Genomic DNA, 24,209 nt, shown 5'->3' with positions numbered 1-24,209 from the left:
AGACTGAGGGCAGGAAGATAAGGGGGTGGCAGAGGATGAGATGGTTGGATGGCATTGCTGACTCAATGGACATTAATTTGAGTGAACTCAGGGAGACGGTGAAGGGCAGGGAAGCCTGGAGTGCTGCAATCCATGGGGTCACAAAAAAATCAGATACTGAACAACAACAACTTAGCGACTAAACAACAACAACAGGTCTCAAAGACTCAGACATGACAAGCAGCTTTGCACACATGCACACACAAATCGACAGGGGTAGTTCATGGGGCTCCTGAAACCCAGAGAGGGTTAAAATTCCATTGCCTGGAGATTTAAAATTCCATCTTTATTGGTCTCCTGCTTGAGACTCTTGGTTTAATATTTGTAACTCACTTTCCTCTATGCTACTATTCTTATCCATTACCCAAATGGTGGTACCCCAAACCAGTAATTACAATCATTTTTAAAATGTAACTAGCGAATCAACTATACACACAGTTCCCTTATGCTGCTGCTGCTGCTGCTAAGTCACTTCAGTCGTGTCCGACTCTGTGTGACCCCATGGACGGCAGCCCAGCAGGCTCCTCTGTCCCTGGGATTCTCCAGGCAAGAACACTGGAGTGTGTTGCCATTTCCTTCTCCAATGCATGAAAGTGAAAGTGAAGTCGCTCAGTAAGTGTCCGACTCTTTGTGACCCCATTGACTGCGGTCTACCAGGCTCCTCCATCCATGGGATTTTCCAGGCAAGAGTACTGGCTGCTGCTGCTGCTAAGTCGCTTCAGTCATGTCTGACGCTGTGCGACCCCACAGACGGCAGCCCACCAGGCTTCCCCATCCCTGGGATTCTCCCGGGCAAGAACACTGGAGTGGGTTGCCATCTCCTTCTCCAATGCATGAAAGTGAAAAGTGAAAGTGAAGTTGCACAGTCGTATCCGACTCTCTGCGACCCCATGGACTGCAGCCTACCAGACTCCTCCGTCCATGGGATTTTCCAGGCAAGAGTACTCAAGTGGGGTGCCATTGCCTTCTCCGACAGTTCCCTTATAAGAACACTTAAACTATAAGGAGTGAACTATAAATATTTTTCTGTGTCATTCCTGCCCAAAAAAAGATGATTTCATCATTAGTAGATTTTAAGATAAAGCAAATAATATATGATATCTTTTTGTTGAAGATGTCCATTGCAATGTTGTATATGACAGCAAAATTCTGAAAGCAATCTATATATAAATGAGTGGGGATAGTCTCATTCTTTAGTGAAATTTTTTACCAACACACATAATTTTTATTTTTACAATTTTTTAAATGTATAAATGATGCCACTAGCAAAGCTCTATAATAAACTACACGTATTTAAAGAGTACAATTTGATGAGTTTTGAGCTATGTAAATTTCTGTGAAGCCATCAGTTCAGTAAAGATATTGAACATACTCATCACTCCAAAAAGCTTCCTTGTGAACATCTGTAATCTTTCCTCCTCACCTCTTCTCATCCCTAAGCAACCACTTTTCTGCTTTTTTTTTTTATTACAGATTGATTTGAGTTTTCTAGAATCTCGCATAAATGAAATTATATGGTAAGCACCCCTTTTTGTCCAGCTTCCTCCATTTGGCATACTTATTTTGAGATTTGTTGTTGTATATTATTGTATGTATCAATAGTTTATTCCTTCAAGTGGGAGGGGACATGGGTAAACTTGTGGCTGATTCATGTTGATGTTTGGTAGAAACATAGTACTGTAAAGCAAGTATCCTTCAGTTAAAAATAAATAACTTAAAAAATAGCTTATTCCTTTCTGTAGCTGAGTAGTATTCCACTGTATGGATATATCACAATGTCTTTATCCATATCCCCTGTTGATGGATATCTGGATATTGTCACCATTTTGCTATTGTAAATAAAACCAGTCAAGGCTATGATTTTTCCTGTGGCCATGTATGGATGTGAGAGTTGGACTGTGAAGAAGGCTGAGCGCTGAAGAATTGATGCTTTTGAACTGTGGTGTTGGAGAAGACTCTTGAGAGTCCCTTGGACTGCAATGAGATCCAACCAGTCCATTCTGAAGGAGATCAGCCCTGGGATTTCTTTGGAAGGAATGATGCTAAAGCTGAAACTCCAGTACTTTGGCCACCTCATGCGAAGAGTTGACTCATTGGAAAAGACTCTGATGCTGGGAGGGATTGGGGGCAGGAGGAGAAGGGGACGACAGAGGATGAGATGGCTGGATGGCATCACTGACTCGATGGACGTGAGTCTGAGTGAACTCTGGGAGTTGGTGATGGACAGGGAGGCCTGGCGTGCTGCGATTCATGGGGTCACAGAGTCGGACACGACTGAGCGACTGATCTGATCTGATCTGATCTGAAACATTTGAGCGCAAGTCTTTGTGGACTTACGTAGACATATGGCTTCATTTCTCTTCAGTAAATACGTAGAAGTGGAATGACTGAATTGCTGGATAGAAAATGTCTATAAAATCTCATGCTTATAATGCAATACTAAGTGAAAGGCAGATTTTAAACATAGCCACATGAAAAATGACAAGAAGAAAATACACTAAAATTTAGAGTGGTTGTTTAATTTGTGTGGTGGGAGTATAGGCAACATATTTTCTTTTCTCATTTATAAATGTTTTAAAATATTGTCATTATTTTAAATATTTTTAAATACAGAGGAATGATAGTATATGTTAAACATCCACTACATGTGGGCATATACATAGTGAGATGGATCTCTAGCTATATCTATACTACTTTTTCTTTACAATGACTTTGTGAGCTAATTATGTTGCTCAATTTCACAGATGAATCAACTGAGGCTTAGAAAGATTTAAGTCATCTGCCCAGTACCCCATAGCTGTTAAGTGGCATGACTGCGATTTGAGCCCAGGACCATGCTGCTCCAAAAGCCTTGTCCTTTCAAATCCTTAAGCATGTATACCAGACCATGTACCTTACGAAACGGAGTGCATGGAGGGAATGTTATGCATTTCTGAATGCAAGTACAAGGAGACCAAGATTCCGTCGAACAAGCTCACAGTGCGGTATTCTGTGAGGCAGCCAGGCTGAACGGGAACACGGCAACACGCTGGGGACTGACTTGATCTAATTTGAATTCCTCCAAGCAATACTGTCAGGACAGCTGATCTCTCCTGAGGCACTAAGACTTCACAAAATGTTCAGGATAACCAAATCAGGAAGGAGATATTGGTATTTTATATCTAATCTATACTATTAGGCAGTTTACAAATACCAGATAGCAATTCATCAAAGTCATGCCAGGAAAAGGTTCTCTGGGATCTAAGTCATCAAAGAGAAACTCAGTTCCTGGCACGTAACCTCTAAAATTTCAGACGAAGCCAATGTGTTAACCAGCTCCCTTCAGAGGGGTGAAGTTCTGGCTCAGCCATTCACGAGCTATTTGGCTTGTGCAAGGTATTATATTTCCTCTGAAATTCAACTTCAACTATCAAGTGAGGAAAAGAGTGCCTATGAGAAAAATTGGTTTTGGGAGTTTAGAAAACACATATACCAGTCAACATGATGCTCTGTACAAAGTGAGTGAATAAAAAACTCACTCAAAAAGTAAGTGAATAGTAAACTTAATTATTATAAATTAAGTTTATTATAATTATATTATAAAGTTAATTAATATAAATATTTTATTATATTTATAATATAATATAAATTATAATTTATAATATAATAAACATATATTATAAATATAATATAATATAAATTATAATAAATAATTTCTATAATTGCTTTTGATGCTTTTAATAAGTACAACAGACTAAATGCCTCAATGCCAAGATAAAATGAGCTGAGAAGAGTACAGAACAAAAGTTTTTAATACTGTTTTGGAATTCTTCAAACTTTTTTAGAACCTATTATTCTAAGCTTTCTTATCTCAAGTCATTTCAATCACTGGGGGATATCCCTTGCCCAAGAAGAGCTAAAATGGTCAGATTTAGAGCACTCACAGCAAGAACATACATATTCTCAGGTTCAAGTGACGTCATATGGTCACCAAGCTGGAGGCAGACCTTTATCTTTCCTGAACCTCCCTATTCAGCGTTGTAAACAAGGGCCTGGCCTGCCTTTGCACCTCATGTTATTTCTGTGCTTAGATGGAGTAAGAGGCACAAACACATCTGATCAATTGTGAAGAACTATGAATATGTAACAGCGATTTCAGTTAAAGTGAGGTAGCATAAAGAGCATTATATATTATTCATTCATGCATTAACGTTTTCAATAAATATGTGAAGTGCCTGCTATCTGCCTGAAACTATGCCAGATGCAAGCAAAACAGAAACAAATGGGCACCGAGTCCAGTAAGGAGAAGGAGATTTACCAAAAAAAAGTGCTCTCTTTTGATAGAGAACTATAGAGACTGGGGAGACCATGGAAAAAGTCTTTTGGGGAAGAGCAAGAAGTGTTAGCAAATGCTTTTGAAAGCAAGTAATGTTAGCTCAGCAGTAAAGAACCCACCTACCAATGCAGGAGATGTGGGTTTGATCCCTGGGTCAGGAAGATCCTCTGGAAAAGGACATGGCAACCTACTTCAATATTCTTGCCTGGGAAATCCCACTGACTGAGGAGCCTGGCAGGCTATATCCATGGGGTTGCCAAAGAGTCGGACACAACTTAGTGACTAAACAAAAAATTTTTGAGCTGACATTGAACACAAGCAAACAAAAGAAACAGTGTGAGTAAAGAATGATACGGAAGCCTGACAGGAACACTTGCCAGGGTGAAAGGAAAATGGTTAAAATTAAGGTTGGAGAAGCAAGGAGGAGCTAAACCATGAGATGCCTGTAAAAAAATGTTATAGTATTTGAATGTTAAGTCATTTCAATGAAGGGAAGTAAGTTTTACATAATAGAGAAAGCAAGTTAAATTTGCAATTAGAACAATCTCATGTCAGCAAGGTCAACCGCAGTCAGGGAGACCATTTAGTGTGGAGCCAGACAAGAGCTAACTAACAATTTTTTTTCTAACTAATTTGTTTCCTTATCTCTGAAATACCTTTCAATTTTACAAGTTTAGTCATCTTGATATTATGTGAGTGGAAGTTTTACAAGATGAAAAACACCACATAATGCGAGATGTATAATGATCATTGTTATTCTGTCTTGCCATTTTCACCATCTGGACAATCAATTCAACTACAGGGGTTAAATCAATTGTGCTATAATCTACATCTGCTGTTTTACAGGACTTTCAATGCGGCCATATGAGCCCTGCCATGATTCTTCATTTTTCATGAGTTAATCCAATAAGAAGGAAATAAACATAACTGATTGAACCCTTAAGTGAAAGCCACACTTAATTACTCAGCCAAACTCTCAAGCAAGAGCTCAATTCATAAAGATGATACAGTTGAATGGATTGTTTCCATTGATTTGTTCTGTCACTTCTAATTGCTGTGGGTGAGAGTTACGTAGCATGGAAGGTATTAGGCATCATGATTGTAATTTTAGGGTGAAGAGACCAGTGAAAAATAAGTGTAGTTTAGTTTCATTGGATGAGTTCAGTAGCTGGGTACCTGCATAGGCAGCTTGCACATAGTGGAGCCTCAGTAAACGCAGACTGAAATAATTTGGAGTCACCAGGCCCACCGAACGCCACTCACTAACTGCTGCTCTTGGTCACCCTGAGCGTTAGTTCAAAAAAGTATGGAGTTGTTCACTACCTGGCACTCTCAGTAGATGATAAATGAAATTCTATTTGTGAAGGTGCTTAGTCAATCTTAAATAATTACATAAGTTTAAGCCTTTTGAGAGTTTATTACTGCTAGCCTCACTTTGAAGTTGATGGACTATTTCCCCTTTCTTGCAGAAGAGTAAATACAAGTATAAAGATGTGAAATAAGTTTTACACAGAACTATTGTTAGAAAGGTGAGTCTGATCTCATCATTCAGTTCCAAGAATCCCTTCTTCCTTCCTTTTCTTTTACATTTGCCTCCATTCAACAACGACCTTTAGGGCCTTTATAAAAGAGCCCCCAAAGAGCTCCCTTGTCCCTTCTGCCACGTGAGGACACAATAACAAGATTGCTCTCCAGAAAAAGTGAAGTAGGCTCTCACCAGACAGTGAATCTGTTGGGGCCTTGATGTTGGACTTTCCAGACACCAGAACTGTGAGAAATAAATCTCTTTTGCTTATAAGCCACCCAGTCTAAAGTATTCTGTAATACCCTTCAAAACTAAGAGATTTGCATATTTGATCACCCAAAATATTATGCATTGGAAATAGAAGAGTAAATAAATAAGCAAGCAATAAAGCCTTTTCTTTCAGAGCCTAGTGGGAAAGAACATGAAAAACAAACAAACAAACAAACAAACCAAAAACCAAAACCACACACAGACACACACAAAACCAAGCAAGGAAAGTAGTGCAGTGCTGTAAAAGCTAAAATAAAGGTTATGGGAATTTGGAAGAGGGCACTTATGCTAGTCTTTGGATTTAGAAAACACTTTAAAAAGGATATAATCTGTGCTCTGAAACTCAAAAGCTCAAGTATCCTGATAGATAAATAGTAAAAAGCCTCTGAAGCAGTAGAGTCTTTAAAAAGTGTCATATTCAGGAAACTGTAAACATTTTGGTATAGAAGAGTAGCGGGTCATATGGATAAGTAGAGAGAAAGAAGTAAGAGAGGTGGGAAGAGATGTGACTGTTGGGCCTTAATGTTTTCGCTAAAGAGATTGCTATTAAATCTGAAGGATATTGGAGGATTTAAAGCAGGAAATCAATGCAATCAAAATCTGCATTAAAATGTTCGCACTTCCACCAGTATTGCACACAGAGCACTCTCTCTAGTGTTGCAATATTCTTGTGTCTGATAAATTCTAACCATCACATTTTAAATGAATCACAGACATACAAGAATGTGAGAAAAATCACAAGAGCAAAACAAACCACAAACCATCAAGCAAAATCCTGTCAACCAACACCAGAAAGTGGACTGTAGGAAAATGAAATCCAGGGACATCAGAGGAAAAATAACGTTTTCAGGTCTGAGATCACAGAACATGAAAATCTGGAATTAAAAGGACCCTCGGAAGGAACCAAAGTAGTCCCAAGTCCAAAGAACTCTTTGGCTCTACTCAAAAGCAAAGTCTACTCCTTTCTGGAAGAAAATACCCCCTGGTTTTGACTGTCAGAATTCCCATTATTTAATTTCAGCAAAAACATAAGGTCATCATTAAGGAGACTTAATGAAACAGGCCACCATGAGAAAGAACAGATTTAGACTTACAAAGATTTCAGATATTAAGATTATCAGATAGGTAACTTAAAGAGACCATGTGGAGAGTTTAAAGAAACTCAAGTAGATATTTTAAAATAATAACAAATCCACTATCCAAAAGGGAGGTTATAAGCTGATCATATTGACTTATTGATAGGGTAAATTTGCACAAATTTAGCAAAGGTATAAAATATTTGAAAAGCATAACTAGCAAACTTTATCTACTGAATACAGCTAGAAACATATCCAACAATTAGAAAACACATGTTTCCAGGCAAATAGAGAAGATTTGCAAAATACTGACCACATTTTAGGCTAAAATAAATTTAAAAGAATATTTATTATACAACTTTTCCTAGGCATTATTTTATTAAACTAGAAATCAGTAACAGAAATGGTAAAAATCCCCAAAGTTTGGAAAAAAATTTTTTTAAATCTCTAAATAACTCTTGGCTCAAACAAATCACAAAATAAATTTTTGTAAAAAGTTTTATTTATTTATTTATTTATTTTATTTTATTCTTGTAATTTTATTAACAATGCATAAATGATTAACGGACAGGCATCACCAACTTGACTATCTTACCTACCCTGTTTCTGTTTTACAACTGACCTGATGCCTGTTCATAAGGTTAAATATATCATCTTGGACCCCAGGTTTATACAATAAATTAATCTAACATATAATCAGACATCATATTTTTTTAAAAACCTAAAAAAACATTTTTTAACATTTATTTAAATGTTAATAAAAATACTGCATATCAAATGCTATAGGATGCCAATGTACTAAAACATCTTATGGAAAATGTAGTGAATTAAGGGTAATATAAAGGAAAAGGACTGATCTAATGAGCTAGTCATCCACCTTAGGCACTCCCCAAAATAAAAAACTAAATCTAAACAAAGGTAGAAGAAAACCAATAATAATAACAGCAGAATTATGAAGTTAAAACAGAAATAGAGAAAGAAAAAGAAAGGAAGGCAAGAAGGAAGCAAGGAAGAAAAATTGACTTATATCAGGGATACAAAGTTGTTTTAACTTCTATGACCCAATCAGTGTAATTAGTCACCTAAACAGGGTAAGGGGAAACAATTATATGATCCTTTCAACAGATAAGGGACGAGGTAGATTCTGATTTTAATCTATAACCATAAATGAACATGATGAAAAATCCTACAGCAATTTTTCAGAACTAATGATTTTTTAAAATGTTATTTATGGAAAAATTATAAAACATTATTGAAAGACACGAAAGATCCAAATAATTTAAAAAATGGTCCAGATTTATAGAAGGAAGACTCAGTATCAGACAAAGGTCAGTTTTCTTAAATTAACTTATAGGTTCAGGCAATTTCAATGTTAATTCAAAGAAAATTTCTGCGGAACTTTCCAAGTTCATTCTATATGGCACATGAAAGGGTAAAAGCCAAACAAAGCCAAGATACTCTTGAAGCAAAATAACGTAGAGAAATTTGATCTACTAGACATCATGATTCATTATAAAGAAATCTTAATTAAGACAGTGTGGATTTAGCACTGCTGCTGCTAATTCGCTTCAGTCGTGTCCGATTCTGTGTGACCCCATAGACGGCAGCCCACCAGGCTCCCCCGTCCCTGGGATTCTCCAGGCAAGAGCACTGGAGTGGGTTGCCATTTCCTTCTCCAATGCATGCAAGTGAAAAGTGAAAGTGAAGTCGTTCAGTCGTGTCTGACTCAGCGACCCCATGGACTGCAGCCTTCCAGGCTCCTCCGTCCATGGGACTTTCCAGGTAAGAGTACTGGAGTGGGACAGGGGTATACAAACTGACCAATGAAACAGAGTAGAGAACACAGAAACAGGCCCACAAAGTACAGAAATATAATCCAGGCCCGAGTGATGGTGAAGATAACTAAGGGGAGGAGAAAAGCCATTTAATAAATAGTGATGACAATTATTCATCTGTTAAAAAAAGAATATACAAAAGTCAAAACCAGATTGACTACTTAAGTATATAAAACAACAAAAGTTACAGCTTGATATCTTTATGATCTTGGGATAGGAAGACAGAAAGTCCCAACTGTAAAAATAATAATAATAATAATAATAATACATTTGACCACATTAAAACCAAGGGCTTAATCTACAAAGTAGGAGAAGCTATCTGCAACATATGTCAATAGTGAATCCATATCAAGAAGATATCAAATACTCCTCTAAATCAATAAGAAAAAAAGGCAGTGTAATAAAATATAGACAAACAGCATTGAACTGGCATTTCACAGAAATAGAAACATGAATGTTAAATAAAGAGTAAAGGATCCTCAATACTACTCTTTGTCCAGAAAATGCCAAGTAAGTAAAGCAAAATGCTCAATGACATTTTGCACCTGCTAAATGGGAAATAAGTACACAAGCAAATTGGAAAAGCACTGAAAGCAAGGGCTGCTGGCTGATTCATTGCCCAGTTGGTCAATTCCTACTAACAAGCATTTGCAATTAGCTGGACGAAAGTGAAGGTCAGTCCAAGTGGGCAGCTGCAAATCTTACACTCACCAATGTGGGTAGTAACTCTGTCCTACAGGAACAGTGTGGGAGTGACAGGGTGTGCCGGGGGATAATTGAGGGGCGGGGGTGTTTGCTTAGAACACTCCCAAGCTGAAACCTATCAACATATAGTACTAGAACACGAACTTATTTACCCACCAGGAAGCATGAGGAATCTATAACAAAGGAAGCTGCTTGTTGAAATTGTGCATTAATACAACAATTTTTTGAAGCTGTTATTAGACTCTTAAAAGGCCAACAGTAAGTGAAAAGGTAGGGACCCCTCTCTCCCAGATTATACAGCAAAGGGCATTGTCCGATAGAATCTACCACTCACTGGTTTATCTTCAAGGAATGGACTGCTTTGTGTTTAGGGATTTGGCTACAAAAGCAACCCATGGAAAAGCCAGTATGATTGAGAGCAGAGAAGTGTCTTCCTTTGAAAAAGGAAGAAGTGTCTTCCTTTGTTTTCAGAGAAAAACATTGATATTGTGGAGGTACTTTTATCCTGAAATGACTTCTTTTTTGTCTAACAACTTCGATAGATTAATTGGTATAATTTTCAGTTTATCACCAGAAATAGTCTTTCTTGACAGGACTGTGTGACAACGCAGAACAGTCTGACAACAGCACCAGCTCACCAACATTAGGTATCATAAGAGGGATGAGTCTGATCATAAGGGTTCTCGAATACAGTCCAAAAGCCATCAGGTTCCTTCATAAGAATCTGATACCCCAGTGGACTGAAAAGTCTCAGTGTTAGTACTGATTACTGAGTAAAGCCTAATTTTTGCATATATTGATTTTGGCAAACATGTTAGCTGGGAAGGAGACAGAAATTCTAACGCTGGAGGTGGAGGTGGGGAGCATATAGCCAGGGAAAGGGAAAGTAAAAGTCGCTCAGTTGTGTCCAACTCTTTGTGATGCCACGGACTGTACAGTCATGGAATTCTCCAGGCCAGAAGAGTTCAGTGGGTAGTCTTTCCTTTTCCAGGAGATCTTCCCAACCCAGGGATCAAACCCAGGTCTCCTGCATGGCAGGCGGATTCTTTACCAGCTGAGCCGCCAGGGAAGCCCAAAACTACTGGAGTGGGTAGCCTATTCTTCTCCAGGGGATCTTCCCGACCCAGGAATTGAATCAGGGTCTCTTGCATTGCAGGCATATACCAGGGAAGCCCAATAACAAGGGAGATGACTATTTATCTAGCAATTGAAGGATGAGAACATTCTACATGTGTTGGAATTTGTGTTTCAGATAGAAGAAATAGCATAAGGAAAATGTTAGACATGGTCATGAAATGAGGAATGATTTACTGTGGCAGTAGCGTAGAATGCATTAAAAGGTGAACATGGCACATCAAGGCCTATACTTGGAAAGGTCTAAATGAATGTCATGTTCTGGCTCTATTTTGCAGTAAGTGGAGGATACCAGCTACTATGACACTTCCTCAAAGTTCTTTTGAATCAGTGTTGGCCATGCAGGTGTCAGAAGAGCTTGAGAGATGAAACACTCTCTGGAGAATGAATCATTGTATTATACCCACTTCCTCCTTTCTACTCCTACAGCCTCTAACCAAGTTCAGGATCTTTTAACTGTAGCCTCCTAACTCACTCTGCTCCTCTGATTTCCAGGGCATCCTATCAACTACAGGCAGAACAGTCTCAAGAGAGCTCTCTGGTCATGCTGCTCTTTTGCCTACTGTTGAACGGCTTCCTACTAACGACTAGATATACCCCAAGTAACTCAGTCCTAAGCTTTCCTATTTACATGTATTTACTTACGCCATGCTCCCCACCATGTGGAGAAGCCTCACTGTGATGACCCTACCCCATTTGCAGGGGAAGAAATCGGAAAGTTTCTGACCGCCTCCGCACAGATTCTTCTTCTCCATACACAAATTCTATCATTAAAGCTCAATATATGTAAAAAAAAAAAAAAAATCTTTCCACAAAACCTTCCCTGATCTTTCCAGATACATGTCATAAAAACACGTGTTAGGTAGCACTTTCAAGCTTATACCGCATTTTATAAATTATATAGCACTTAAATCTATGGAAGTACGGCAAAGATAGTGCAGGGAGACTATTACATTTCAACAGATGCTGCTGTTGTTTGGTTGCTAAGTTGTGTGCAACTCTGCAACCCCGTGCACTGCAGCGTGCCAGGCTTTCCTGTCTTTTACTGTCTCTCAGACTTTACTCAAACTCATGTTCATTGAGTTGGTGACTCAACAAATCAAAGTTTTAGTGACTTAGTGTTAATCATGGAACTTCTGACTCCAAATATCACATTCTAACCCATATAATTCTAAACCATATATATATATCATTCCCATCCAGAAAATCCTTAGGAATTTTCCCTACCACACATTGTTCTGATGAGTATTATCTTGATTAACTGTTTTCAATGCATTGCATACAAGGAGTATTTAATAAACTAAAGTCCTCCTAATATACCTATTTCACATGATTAGATCAGTCTGAAATAAACCCTGGTTTTTTCCCCCCAACCACGGCAGTAGGTTTATGGCCTTCCCATCACAATAGGAACATTTTACTTTCCATGTATTGCAAAATTACCTGCAGATTGCAGCGCATGCTACACTGTACTGTAATTCACTTAGCCTCCCATCATTCTATGCCAGTAGTTCTCAAACAAGTTCAGGGACCGCAATACACTCATCTCTAGATCCTCAGTGTCTAGTTGAGTGCTTGTGCACAGTAGGCACTGAAGACACATTAGTTGAGATGCTTACTAGGATGGTGAACTCTGATAGATAATCTTTGAAGAATGTGGCTGTGGTCACATGGTTCTTCTACTTGAGTCAAAGATCTGGGAAAGAGATCAGAAGACAACATCGAGGTTCTAAGGACTGTGGTGCTTTCTCAAAGAGCTTGGGAAAGTTGGTGTGCATATAATCCTGCTGCTCATACTATGCCTGTGTCGACGACACTGAGTGATAAAAACACTGTTACAACATTCTTATTTTTAATGACCACCACCATCACTACCACAAGTAAATCTAAAATGGGGTGATCACAGCATCTTACTTCAAAAGGCTATTTCCATTATTAAAATGATGGCTATAAAGCTTTCACATGCCCAGTAATGTTACTACAGCTTTAACATGCCTCCTGCTTAGTGAACATAGAATGACTGGATGTTCCTATTTTATTTCTGCTATTTTTATTATTGTCACTGTAGAAAACTATCAGAGTGACTACTGTGGCTGTAACTCCTATGATGAGTCGCCATGTATTGAGCAAGTTTTGTTCAGATACTGTATAAGATCTGTCATGCACATTATTGTTATTCCTCACGACAACCCCAGAAGGTCTGCACTGTCATTCCCATTTAACAGAGACAGAAGCTAAGGACTAAAGGTTTGCTCATCAGTATCCTTCCTGTGGCATCCTGCATCTTATTCATCGTTAGCATTTCCAGTGACCAGCATAATTCAAATATGTGTACTCTTCTCTGACCCACACCACGACCCCATCTTAAGAATGAGGTGTGTGTGCATGCTCAGTCAGGTCTGAGTCTTTGCAATGTTATGGGCAGCTGGCCACCAGACTCCTCTGTCCATGGGATTCTCCAGGCAAGAATACTGGATAGCAAGAATACTGGATTGCCATTTCCTCCTCCAGGGGATCTTCCTGACTCAGGGATCAGACTGGCATCTCCTGCAACTCCTGCATTGGCAAGGGAAGTCTTTTACCACTGAAATACCAATATCATCATAAAATTCTCAAGCGACACAACTTTCCCCCCCAGAAGAGATCCATTTTTCCTCCAAGTCAAAAGCCCTTAACAATTTGGAAAACTACAAATCTAAATATCATTCCCCTACCTGAAGCCACTACATATCCCCAAGACACCATTCCACACAAATCCCTCTTTACCAGAGTCTACTTATTCATTCCTGGCAACTGTGCTAGAAACAGGAAGCCGCAACTGGGCGGAATCACAAAGCTGTCTGCTCCAATTTTTCTGTACAAGCTGCTTCAGTATTACTTATGACGAGTTCCCATCAAGAGTGGGCTAATTATGTAGTTTCCTACTCAAGGTTGCTCTATGCGTGTCACCTAGAAACCAAATCACGGCTGGGGTTTCTTCTCAGTACTTGTGCTCCCAACTTCCAGGTACTCTGAGAATACAGTCATGCTATCCACAAAGTAGGTCTTCTAACTAAAAGCCAGACCCCGTTACTTTTGGAGGGAAATTATAAAAGCGCTAAGACTTCACACAGAAACACATTTAGCCTAGAGTAGCTTCACTGAAGACCCAAATGGCAGACAATTTTATAAAAACATCAGCACATAGACAATTTGAAGTCTGAGGTTATCTAAAGTTTTGATTATTTTTCTCAACGTATTAAACCTTGTACCTTTCCCATCGAGAGCCACACCATAGCCTAACATGTGAAAAAAAAAAGCATCTAGGAAAGGCTAGATACTGATTTAGATGATAAGAGAATAATTGCAGCTGCACTATCATATAATCTACTAATGATTTCACTATAGTCTCTTTTCCCTTATATTTTAAATGTGAAATTTAGTAAAAGCTTTAGGGCAGGGATAATGAATGAGATGTCAAACGTAGAACACACAGACTCTTCTTTGTCTTCATTACCATCATCTGTTTCATAATAATTACACCGGTAAGTGCCATTACTTACTGAGGACCGATTACCTGGGGACTAGTCTGGGTGATTTAGATGCTTCATCCTCTGAATACATAAAGCAGGTGTTTCGCCTCCATATTAAATTATGCGTCCCTCTTGCAACTATACCAGGAGATCTAAAAAGAATCCATGCATAACTCATCCCTGGTTTCCAAATTTATATTGTGGGGAGTAGGAGGCAGACTATCTTCTGTGGGGAGCCCTTAATCTCTGGCACCATTGGCAACAAATCCTGGGCAGGATTTCTCATCCCTTTGAAACACCATGCTGTGGCCCTTGAAGGCCGGGGTGGGAGGGGAGCCACGGGCAGCCCTCACAGCAGTGGGAAGGCCCCCTCTATCTGGCATCCTCCTCCACGCCATCGATTCATCCAGCAAATGTGTGCAGTTTTGGAAGCATGTGGGACCTGGGGCGGAAAGCTGGTGGAGTCACTCACTGCCCGTGACTCAGAGGTCTGAAGGCAGCGAAGCTTTTTGACATGTAAGGCTGAAAAAAATCATTCAGCCTGAAACGGAGAGAAAAAGGAAAGCAAAAAGATCACATCCTTATAAAGCCTAAAAGATGAAAAAGATGCTGCTTAGAAATCAGCAACAAGCTTCAGGCTGTGAAAACAGAAAGCCCACACTACACTGGCGGGAAGGAGCCGTGGGGGAGGCAGGTACCAGGGCAGCGAGCCCACCTAGTACTCCCCGAGGTTTTCTAAGCAGTGCTCTAGAAGCACTCTCTTCTCCACGTTTGTTATATTTATATTCTCACTCCCTTTGGAGGCCAGATGAGTCATCAGTTACACATTTAAAATATCCAGAGCACAGTATATCAAGCTATCTAACACTGGCATCTTGAGAAACATTTTCTTTAAAGACAAGGCTGTGCACAATCATTTATTCAAACAATCATTCATTCAATGGTCTCATTTGTTATCCATTTATTTTGTTTCATGTACCATTTACCAGTAGCAAGTTAAATATAAAGCTTCCCCAACCTATTAAATACAGAGGAAAAAAGCTAATTTTCAACTCCTTTTCTGTGAACTTTGACAGAATTTACAACATTTACTAGATAAATTAGCAACTGCTTGTGTAATTCCACATTATTCTATTATTATAAATGAATGTGCAGCACTCTCCACAAAGCAGGGCAGCAAAAATTTCAGTAAAGGTTTTCACCAAAGAGTAGAAATGTAGGCTGTAGAGAAAGACAGATCTAAGTTTGAATCCAGCTTCTGACCATATATTAGCTAAGTCATCAGGGTAAATTACTTGACTTCTCAAAGCCTCAAATGCCTATTCTGAAAAACAAATATATATATATATATATACATACACACATACATACACACACACACACACATGCACATATAGATATAGATAGATAGACAGATATGTGCTTCCCCAGTAGCTCAGTAGTAAAGAATATGCCTGCAGTGCAGGAGACACAGGTTCAATCCCTGTGTGGGGAAGATCCCCTGGAGAAGGAAATGGCAACCCACTCCAGTATTCTTGCCTGGAGAATCCCATGGACAGAGGAGCCTGGTGGGCTACAGTTCATGGGGTCACAAAGAGTCAAACACGACTGAAGTGACAGCACACATGCGCGAGTGCACGTGCACACACACACACACATATATAAATATATATATATATATAATATTTATGATGCTCAGATGCTCAGTCGTGTCTGACTCTTTGGAAACCATGGACCATAGCTCACCAGACTCCTTTGTCCATGGAATTCCCCAGGCAAGAAGAATGGAATGGGTTGCCATTTCCTTTTCCAGGGGATCTTTCCCACCCAGGGATTGAACCTGGGTCTCCTGCATTGCAGGTGGATTCTTTACCAACTGAGCCACCAGGGAAGCCTATTATATTTATATATTGATTTTATATTCTGAAATATATATACATATATATATACCCACACACACATACACACACACACACACACTTTGGCCACTGAGGTGCATAGTTGACTCATTGGAAGAAAATACCCTGAAGCTGGGAAAGATTGAAGGCAGAAGGAGAAGAAGGCAACAGAGGATGAGATGGTTGGATGACATCACTGACTCAATGGACATGAACTTGGGCAAACTTCAGGACACAGTGAAGGCCAGGAAGGCCTGGTGTACTGCAGTCCATGGGGTTGCAAAGAGTCAGAAACAACTTAGCAACTGAACCATAACAACAATTATATACATATATATATATATGTACACACATACACACCCTCATGAGGCTATTGTGAATATTAATTAGCATAATATATGCAAATCTCCTAATACAGGGCCTGGCCTACAATAAGAAAAACTCAATAGTCCTCTATCTTTCTCTTAAGAATTAATAATTCAACATTGCCAAGGATTATTATCTGATTATTCCAAAGTCTTCATTTACGGAGTGCCTATATGTCAAGCACTGTATTTCCTGCTAGCTACGCAAAGAAAATATTTTATAATCTCAGCCCTTGAGGAATTTCAACTATACCTTTCTTAACAAAACTGACCTTTTAACAAATGGTTGATTTAAAAGTCTTTCAATACAGAAGTTAATTAACTTGGCTGTATTCCAGTTTGTGCTAAAATTATCTCCTGCTTCCATCTTCTACCAACCGTGGCTCTATCATACACTCTTACCATGTGCACTGTGAAAACTTCCTAGAATTTTCTGAGTCCTTGATCATCTTCCCTGGTAGCTCAGAGAGTAAAGAATCTGCCCGCAATGTGGGAGACCTGGGTTCGATCACTGGGTCAGGAAGATCCCCTGGAGAAGGGCATGGCAACCCACTCCAGCATTCTTGCTGGGAGAATCCCCATGGACAGAGGAACCTGGTGGGCTGCGGTCCGTGGGGTTGCAAAGAATCAGACACGACTGAGCAACTAAGCACAGCTCACCTTCCTGCCTTCATACAGGCTACATCTTTTGCTTAGAATATTCCTCCCCATTCCCAGTTCACCTGGGAAAGTCTTCCTGGATATACTTCAAGTCTTTCTCTGGAACTTTCTCCAAACTCTTGAGCAATGAAGAGCTCCACCTCCTTGCATTTGTGATTTCCTCTATCAGCTTCTGTCTCAGAAGCCATTTGATTGGGGGGGTTAGGAGGCGGAGGGGTGTCAGCTTGCTGGTCTGTCTCCTCTATAAAATAAGGAGCTACTTGAGGGCAAGAGTTTTTTTATATTATTATTTATCTTTGCGCTTCTATACTCAGCAACATGCCTGGTGAATAGATAGTGATCAATAATTATTAGATTTAGAACTGAATGAAAAATGAATGGCCTGGCTGTGGCCCAACGGAAAGAGAGCAGGTGACTGGCCCAGTACACAAAGCATTTGTCTGTAACAGCATCCCTAGCTTTCTGCAGCAGGCCAGATTTCTCGGACAAGAACATTTGGTTTCCAAATTACATGCTGCACAGATGCCTCCGTCCTTCCCTACAACTGCCTGTTAATTATAGTGTCACCTTTTTTCTGTCTCTTCTTGAATCTCCCAATTCCTGAGACAAGGTAGCCAGTTTACTTAGGATATTCTGACCCTTAAATGCAAGTCCCTCTGCCCCAACCCCTTTTGTGAAAACTATTTTTAAAACCAGAAGAGTCTGATTAGAGTTCGAAGGCACTGACACATTATTAAAAAGTTATTTCAGGGTGAAAAAATACTCCCTTTGCTCCTTATTCGGGCTTCCCTGATAGCTCAGTTGGTAAAGAATCTGCCTTAATGCAGGAGACTCCGGTTCAATTCCTGGGTTGGGAAGATCCGCTGGAGAAGGGATAGGCTACCCACTCCAGTATTCTTCAGTTCAGTTCAGTCACTCAGTCGTGTCCAACTCTTTGCAACCCCATGGACTGCAGCATGCCAGGCTTCCCTGTCCTTCATCAACTCCTAGAGCTTGCTCAAACTCATGTCCATCGAGGAGGTGATGCCATCCAACCATCTCATCCTCTGTTGCCCCCTTCTCTTTATGCCTTCAATCTTTCCTAGCATCTGGGTCTTTTCCAATGAGTCGGCTCTTTGCATCAGGTAGCCAAAGTATTGGAGCTTCAGCTTCAGCATCAGTCCTTCCAATGACTATTCAAGGTTGATTTCCTTTAGGATGGGCTGGTTTGATCTCTTTGCAGTCCAAGGGACTCTCAAGAGCCTTCTCCAACACCAGAGTTCAAAAGCATCAATTTTTCACACTGGATAGTAAAAACTGCCCTGCTTTGGGGAGCAGCTGTGGAAATACAGGGAGCTGTCACTGGGGAGGAGATGCATCTTCAAGTCCTTGAAGCTGACAGCTCTGAGCAGCCAACTGAGAGACTCAACCGCTGACTTCATTTGATCACACTGGCAGAAGTACCTGGGAAAAGTTTCTGTTCTTTGTGCAAAAAAATTTCAAAGCTATCAAATTCTTTCTCAGGTTCTAAAACTTTGCAAGTATTCTGACAACCCTTTTGTCACTCTCTCTCTCCTTTTTTTTTTTTTTAATGGAGAAATACCGAGCCCATCTTATTATTGGTGTCTATGGTACCTAACAGAACTTGACAAAGTAGGTGTTCCCAAAAAAGGCATGTGAAAAGAAAGAGGGAAGGCTGTCACTGAGAGAGAAAGGAAAAGGAGGGAAAACAGAGAGGGAGAGAAAGCTACAGAGAGAGCTGCTAACGGGGAGGCAGGGAGAGGTGGAAGAAAAAAGACAGGGAGACGAAAGGGAAGAGGAAACGGAGGTCAAGTCCCTCCTACCTTTTCCTCATAAACTTGCAACACACTGAGCCTTAAAATAGAAACAAAACAACTCCAAACCACTTACAGTTCCTGTGAGAACAAAGCGTCCTCTCAGATGTTTACTGTCTCCTGGGGGCAAATGGATAAAGATGAGAGACACATTCAAGGGGTCTTGTCCTGCTTGAGAGGAATGAACAATAGCCCTCAAACCTTTCCCTCACTGACCCGTCAAGACAGCCCTAGCTCCATCCCAGGGCCATCCCGGACTATCCTAATAGTCCACAGAGGAGGGGATAGAACTGTAACATCCAGGGCTGCGCTAAGTCGCTTCAGTCACGTCTGGCTCTTTGTGACCCCATGGACTGGAGCCTGCCAGGCTCACTGTCCATGGGATTCTCCAGGCAAGGATACTAGAGTGGGGTGGCCATGCCCTCCTGCAGGGGATCTTCCTGACCCAGGGAATGAGACCGGGTCTCTTAGTCTCCTGCATTGGCAGGGGGTTCTTTACCACTAGTGCTACCTGGTCTGAGTTAATCATCCCGAACTGGCAGCAGGCTATTTTCAACTGTTCGGAGGAGTTTCTCCATATTTCTCTGGGCCTTTCGGAGCCCGGAGGTTAGGTTTTGGATAGTTCTTGCTGTTACTATGATTTTAAGTCTAGTTTTCAACCCAGGTACATTTTGCTTTGGGATTTGCAGCACACAGCCTCTTTTTAATAACAATTTTTAACTATAATAAAGTTCAGTTTTACATGACAAAACAATGAATGACTCCATTATAGAAATTTCACAACAAAGAACATTTTAAAAAACAAAGCATAATCTTATCTTTCAAAGCTAGGTCACTGATAATATATTAGTTCTTTTTATATACATTGAGACATATGTTGATTGTCTTAAGAATAAATTGATATTACACAGAGGTTCTAACGTATTTTAAGTGAAAAATGCATTATGAAAATTTTCTCTCATTAAAAGTCCACCTTAGTATAACTCTGATGGCTTAATTCTTCATGTTCTGCCAATTACCGGTCAGGAAAGGGGAGTGAAGAAACTTCTGGGTTTCAGCAGTTGGCTTCACTGTCTGTTCAACACCTGCATTCACTGTTTCCTCTTTTCCTGAAACATGGTGACAGCCAGTCTCAAGTGGTACCTTATCAATTGTTTGATTCATCTGTTAGTTTCTCCAAGATGATGCCAATCCTGTGAATTCAGTCTGGGTGTTTCTCAAATGCCTTCATCACACAAAAACATGCTGGGTCCCTCCTATGAGATACCCCCATGGAGTACCAAGGCTATCATAAGATGGCAGGTTGCACGCTGCAAATCACCAAGTTGCGTGCGCTCCTTGTAGAGTAGGAACTCATCTTCTTTTATTCTTATTCCTCTCAGGGCCTAAACCAATGATTGGCCCATAAGAGACATTCAATTTGTCAACAAATGCCTGTTGAATGAATGAAAACTAAGTGAATGAACATAAAGAGGCAGTGAAGGAGACTGGACATAAAATAATAAAATTTTCTGACTTTGCTACATGACTTTCAGGAAGAATGAAGTATCCTACACAGAGAACAGTGTAGGATTTAGTCAGAAATCCACTTGAATTGTACAACATCAATGCGGCTTTACTGATCTTCCTTTCTTGTGTATCAAAGAGTCACAATAACTAAGCATCTTCATAGGCCTGTTACAGTGATCAAATGAAGGGATAGCTTCTTATGTCAGAGGAACCTAGAACCTCAGGTTGTCCTAGGGCCTCAGGAAACCATAACCAGTTGCAGGTTCAAAGTTTATGTTACAATAGGACTGGTTCCACTCCAGTACTCTTGTTTGGGAAATCCCACGGACAGAGGAGCCTGGCAGGCTACCATCCATGGGGTCTCAGAGAGTTGGGAGCTACTCAGAGTCTAAACAGCTACAGCATTAACAACTACCCTAACTCCCAGTCCCAATGCATATGTGTAAAACGCAGTGATTACAGTAAAAAAATAATAATAATAATAACTTCACTTACAAGAAAGTTTTTAAATGGGTGCCAAGAAAATGAGCACCAGCTGGGACTACTTCAGATAGCATGAAATAATAAAAAGAAGATGGATTGAGAGATTGACCTGGGCACACATTTTGGTACTGCCACTTCTTCACTATATAATTTTAGACTAGTTGCTTTTCTGAGATACTACTTTTCTCTTTGATAAAATTCTTTTTAACAACTTGTAGTCTTTAGGATTGTTATGAAGATTAAAGAAGGGGTAACTGTCCTAGCATACTTGTTGTTGTTTAGTCATTAAATCACATCCGACTCTTTTCCGACCCCGTGGAGCCCAATAGGCTCCTCTGTCCAGGAGATTTCCCAATAGAGTTGGTTGCCATATCATCCTCCAGGAGATCTTCCCAAGGCAGAGATCAAACCTGCATCTCCTCCAACAGGAGGCCAATTCTTTACCACTCAGCCACCAGGGAAGCCCCCTAGCATACTGTGCAGTTCTGTTCAACTGCTCAGTTGTGTCGGATTCCTTGCAACCCCATGGACTGCAGTACGCCAGGCTTCCCTGTCCAACACCAATTCCTCAAGGCTACTCAAACTCATGTCCATCAACTCAGTGATGCCATTCAACCATCTCATCCTCTGTCATCCCCTTTTCCTTCAGACTCTTTTCCAATGAGCCAGTTCTTCACATCAGGTGGCCAAAGTATTGGAGTTTCAGCTTTAGCATCAGTCCTTCCAAAGAATATTCAGGACTGATCTCCTTTAGGATGGACTGGTTGGATCTCCTTGCAGTCCAAGGGACTCTCAAGAATCTTCTCCAACACCACAGTTCAAAAGCATCAATTCTTTGGCGCTCAGCTTTCTTTATAGTCCAACTCTCACATCCATACATGACCACTGGAAAAACCACAGGTTTGACTAGATGGGCCTTTGTTGGCAAAGTAATGTCTCTGCTTTTTAAGATGCTGTCTTAAGGTTGGTCATAACTTTTCTTCCAAGGAGCAAGTGTCTTTTAATTTTATGGCTGCAATCACCAACTGCAGCGATTTTGGAGCCCCCCCCCCCAATAAACATACTAGGTATTCGATAAGTATTATTTCCCTTATGTTTCCTTGTTGCCATACCGCAGTCCCAGCCAGAACCAATGACAGGAATATATTATTCATACTTAAAACTTTTGCCTAAAGGCTTGCCCACTATCAGACTTGAATGCCAACTTGCCAAACAGAAGTTTTTTTGTGTTGAAATATTTATACCAGACTTCAAATATAGGAACTCAGAGTTCAAAAGCTTAACACTTGTCATCAAGAACAGCAGAGACTCAGGAAATCCTGTCAACGTTGCTTCTTTTCCAAGAAATCAGACAAATCCTCATAGACCATTCCACAGAGGTAGCTCTAACCCTCCAAAATAATATATTTAAAATTACAAGTTATTTTATCATGTTTGAAGGGAAAAATATATTGGAAACAAGAACTTCAATTGAATCTTCTCATGTTGAGGTCAACTGACCTAGGGAAAAAAGAGTGCTCCCTTTCAGTCTAAAGCTTCACTTTTATGAAAAGTAAGAGATAACCTAGATATGGTTTGCAAATACTTCTAAGAGCAACATTTACAATAATAAGGCCTGAAATCAGATTTAAGTCTGAAGTGCTCCAACTTCTGGTGGGAAAGTAAACTGGTGCGGTCACTATGGAAAACAGTATGGATGTTCCTCAATAATTGAGAATTGCCATATGATCCAGGAATTCCACTCTTGGGCATATATTCCCACAAAACTATAATTCAGGAAGATACACCCACCTCTAAGTTAATAGCAGCAATATTCACAATAGCCAAGACATGGAAATAACCTAAAGGTCCATCAACACTTGAATCAGTAAAGAAGATGTAGTACATATATACAATGGGATACTACTCCACCATATAAAAAAATGAAATAACATGGATGCACTTATGTTGCATGTTGCAACAACATGGATGATTTATAGATTATCATACTAAGGGAAGTCAGCTAAAAAGAAAGATAAATACCGTACTATCACATATGTGGAATCTAAAATATGACACACGATGTTATCCATGAAACAGACTCACAGACACAGAGAGGAGAGATCTGCTTGCCAAGGAGGAGGGCCTGGGGGGGAAGCATGGATTACATATTTGGGACTAGCAGATAGATGCAAACTATTATAGAAACAATACAGCACAGGGAACTATCTATATTCAACATCCCACGACAGTAAAAGTGTTGGTGTTCAGTTGCGTCTGACTCTTTGTGATTCCAAGGACTGTAGCCCACCAGGCTCCTCTGTCCATGGAATTCTCTAGGCAAGAATACTGGAATGGGCTGCCATGCCCTTCTCCAGGCTATCTTCCTGACACAGGGATCGAACCTGGATCTCCCATATTGCAGGCAGACTCGTTACGATCCGAGCAACCAGGGAAGCAAACTATTATATACAGGATGTATAAACAACAAGGCCCTATTCTATAGCACAGGGCACCAGATTCAAGAACTTAGGATAAACCATAATGGAAAAGAATATGAAAAAGAAGGTATATATGTATGTATGTATATATATATATATATATATATCAGCAGAAATTACCACAACATTGCAAATTAACTCTACTTGAATAAAATACATTTTAAAAAATGTTAACGAAGTGCTTCAACCTCTACTAAGTGAGTTATGTGAGGGCAGATCATGCAGGCACATTTTCAGATCATTATTCTAACCCAGTTAAGCTATTCTTGAAGGTAAATGTTGAAATTATTTAATAACTAAAGCTTTAGACGCTGGGGCTTGGGCTTTTCCTTTAACTTTTTTTTTTCTTGGATGTTTCTACAAATCTGGTCATATTTTATAGTTCCTTCTAGTTCAGAAAAAGCAACACTCCCAATTTTTTACCTCTTTGCATTTTATTGCAAGTGATTTCTGTCTGGATAATAAAATCTATCCTGATTCACAAATGAAACAACAGAATAAACATACACTTTCTTCAAAAAACAGTAATTATGGAATACTTTTTAAGCAATTCCACAGCTTTTCACTCTGGAGCAAGCTCCGGAGACTT

This window comes from Bos mutus, chromosome 29 (assembly GCF_027580195.1).
Source record: "Bos mutus isolate GX-2022 chromosome 29, NWIPB_WYAK_1.1, whole genome shotgun sequence".
In the NCBI taxonomy this organism is placed as follows: domain Eukaryota; kingdom Metazoa; phylum Chordata; class Mammalia; order Artiodactyla; family Bovidae; genus Bos; species Bos mutus.
Note: the sequence above shows the minus strand (reverse complement) of the source record.